The sequence below is a fragment of the Callithrix jacchus genome, chromosome 1 (genome assembly GCF_049354715.1).
Source record: "Callithrix jacchus isolate 240 chromosome 1, calJac240_pri, whole genome shotgun sequence".
Taxonomy (NCBI): Eukaryota; Metazoa; Chordata; class Mammalia; order Primates; family Cebidae; genus Callithrix; species Callithrix jacchus.
In genome coordinates, this window is record NC_133502.1 from 167112822 (window position 1) to 167116487 (window position 3666).

General features: G+C 41.1%; 1 pseudogene; it reads left to right on the plus strand.

The window, feature by feature from the left end:
- Positions 1-2145: 2145 nt before the first annotated feature.
- LOC100385755 (glyceraldehyde-3-phosphate dehydrogenase pseudogene) lies at positions 2146-3308 on the plus strand (annotated as a pseudogene).
- Positions 3309-3666: the final 358 nt, after the last annotated feature.

Below are 3666 nucleotides of genomic sequence, written 5' to 3' on the forward strand. Positions count from 1 at the left end.
CCTTCCTTCCTTCCTTCCTTCCTTCCTTCCTTCCTTCCTTCCTTCCTTCCTTCCTTTACCCCCACCTCTCCTTCACCTTTTCTCTCTTCTCTTTCTTTCTCTTTCCCTTTCTTGACCTCCTGGACTCAAGTGATCCTCCCATCTCAGCCTGCCTAGTAGCTAGGACTGTAGGCACATGCTACCATACCTAGCTAATTTTCTAAACATTGTTTTTCTTTTTTTTGTTGGGGGGGTCCTGCACTCCTGGGCTCAAGATATCCTCTAGCATTACAGGCATGAGCCACTGCGCTCAACCCTGATTTTCTTATAGGTGAAAAACATGATACAATTATAGCAATTCAACTTGATCATAAACCTTATACTTTTTAACAATATGGCTGGATATTATAAGTTTTATATATGTGATAGAATGTTAGAATGCAAATTTTGACTGAGGTATATTCCTAAATAAGGTTCTAAACCAAGAAGCACATATTTCAAAATAGTAGATTAGAATCTATTTGACAATATTTCAATGTTTATCTCTCATTAAGACTGTAAAGTGCTCATTAATTGAAGATTAAATAAATAAATTTGGAGACAGCTCTGTATATTCTCTAGGTTTCACACTCCTATCGGGAAACAAGGGAAGCTTCCCTGTTTATCTCATATCAATACATGTGACTTTAGGAAAACTATTTGAAGAGCTTATTAAACATTTCTTGTAATCTAACACCTGTGTCACATCTCAGAAATATAAAAGTCAAGACCTGGGATAAAGTGACTTACGTTTTCAGAACAGAGAGCTGTGGTTTGAGAAATAACTACCCCCACCAAGTTTATTAGACCAAAGCATATTTGACCTTCCTTACAAACCAGCTCTGGGCCATGTAATAAAGAACACAGATTTGGAGTTGCCCAGCAGCGTCTAAGAGGGTTACATGGAGAAGTATGAGGACCAGAGTATAGCTGAGGGCTGTGGACTGAGTCAGAGAACGTAATCTAGAATAGAAATGCATCATGAAAACTTTAAATGAGAGACACTCAAAAGTTGGGGATGTTAGAATCAGAAAAACCTAAGAGAGACATGGACAGCATTAAACAGTTTTCATGCACAAAGAGCACTGAAGCTAAATCCCCAGCCAGTGCAATGAGAACTTCTATGCTTACTTCCTGTCATAGCCTCCTGAATGCTTGCTCCAATAATGGAATGTTTAAAAGACAAAGAGAAAGGAGTACCACTATACACATGTTCTCCTTCCCCTATAGGCTACTAGACTGGAGAGGGCCTTTATAAGAGGAGGAAAGAAACTTCCACTTTATATCTAGTTCCAAATTGTTAGATTGCATTGGATAGAACATGATAATTATGAAATTAAAGCAGAGTTTTATAACTTAGTTACCTTCGAATATTTTCTATGGTGACCAGGATGGAAAAGGTACCTGTTTAAGGGGCAGAGAAGCAGCTAAATTCTTAGAATAGTTTGGAAGTAGCTTTGTTATTGCATCTCAAAAAATATACATGTTTAATGTAAGTCTATATATATTATCATTTAATCTAAACAGAAACATCCCAATTTAATAAAATTAAGTTTTATTACTATTTTACTAACATAATAAATTTCATAAGTTATGGTATATTTAGGTAAAGTACGAAATACATTAATAATTTACTAATTTATTTTATTTATTAATGAGGCAAGTACCTCTGAGAAAGGCAAATAATTTTTATTGAGTTGCAAAGTATTTTGGTTGCAGAATAAGAATTTGAATTTAGGTTTAACTGACACTTAAGTCAGAATTGGGCTTAATTATCAGTTAAACCTAAATTTGAATTCTTGGGCCCAGGCCCAAGCCCAAATTATGTTTAACTGATACTTAAGCCCAACTACTCTAAACTACTCCTTATGAATTTGTGTCATCTGAACACAGATAAATATGATTTGACCATTTCATCACATTTTTTAATTAATACTTGAGACAGACATTATTGAAACCCAAACCTTTAGGAACTGAGAAAGTCCTCTTTTTCTGTGGGCATAAAACCAATAAAGAAAAACCTTTTAGGAATTCCACTTAAGAATGAAATGTTCAGGCTCTCTGCTCCTCCTGTTTGACAGACAGCTGCATCTTGTCTCCCATCACCAGCCACATCCCTGAGACACCATGGGGAAGGGGAAGGTCAGAGTTAACGGATTTAGTCATATTGCGCACCTGGTCACCAGGGCTGCTTTTAACTCTGGTAAAGTGGATATTATTGCCACCAATGATTGCTTCATTGACCTCCACTACAGGGTCTACATGATTCAGTATGATTCCACCCATGGCAAATTCCATGGCACTGTCAAGGCTGAGAATGGGAAGCTTGTCATCAATGGAAATCCCATCACCATCTTCCAGGAGTGAGATCCCTCCAAAATCAAGTGGGGCGATGCTGGCGCTGAGTACATAATGGAGTCCACTGGCGTCTTCACCACCATGGAGAAGGCTGGGTATCACTTGCAGGGGGGGAGCCAAAAGGGTCATCATCTCTGCCCCCTCTGCTGATGCCTCCATGTTCGTGATGGGCGTGAACCATGAGAAGTATGACAACAGTCTCAAGATTGTCAGCAATGCCTCCTGCACCACCAACTGCTTAGCGCACCTGGCCAGGGTGATCCATAACAACTTTGGTGTCATGGAAGGACTCATGACCACCATCCATGCCATCACTGCCACCCAGAAGACTGTGGATGACCCCTCCGGGAAACTGTGGCATCATGGCCACGGGGCTCTCCAGAACATCATCCATGCCTCTACTGGTGCTGCCAATGCCGTGGGCAAGGTCATTCCTGAGCTGAACGGGAAGCTCACTGGCATGGCCTTCCGTGTACCCACTGCCAACGTGTCAGTGGTGGGCCTGACTTGCTGCCTGGAAAAACCTGCCAAATATGATGACATGAAGAAGGTGGTGAAGCAGGTGTTGGAGGGTCCCCTCAAGGGCATCCTGGGCTACACTGAGCACCAGGTTGTGTCCTCTGACTTCAACAGTGACACCCATTCTTCCACCTTCAATGCTGGGACTGGCATTGCCCTCAACGACCACTTTGTCAGGCTCATTTCTTGGTATGACAATGAAGTTGGCTACAGCAACTGGGTGGTGGACCTCATGTCCCACATGGCTTCCAAGGAGTAAGACCCCTGGACCATCAGCCCCAGCGAGAGCACGAGAGGAAGAGAGGCCCTCACTGCTGGGGAATCCCTACCACACTGAGTCCCCCACCACACTGAATTGCCCCTCCTCACAGTTTCCATGTAGACCCCCCTTGAAGAGGGAGGGGCCTAGGGAGTCCCACGTTGTTGTATACCATCAATAAAGCTCCCTGTGCTCAACCAAAAAAAAAAAAAAGAATGAAATGTTCAATTGCTTAGTAAATCTGTGGCTTTTTCTAAATAGTTGAACATTTACTAGACTAACTATGTGTATGTATACTAACTATGTTATACTAACTATACTGTACTACCTAAATATAGCTATACTAACATTCAGTTCCATCATAATTCTTTTTGAAATATTAAGGTCCTTTTTAAAAATGCTTCACTGGAATCCATAGACATCCCCTCCTGTCACCCCTCGGTCAACTAGTAAAATTCAATTATATAAACAAGCCACAACCATAAAATACGAGTGAGAATTCATCCTCTACT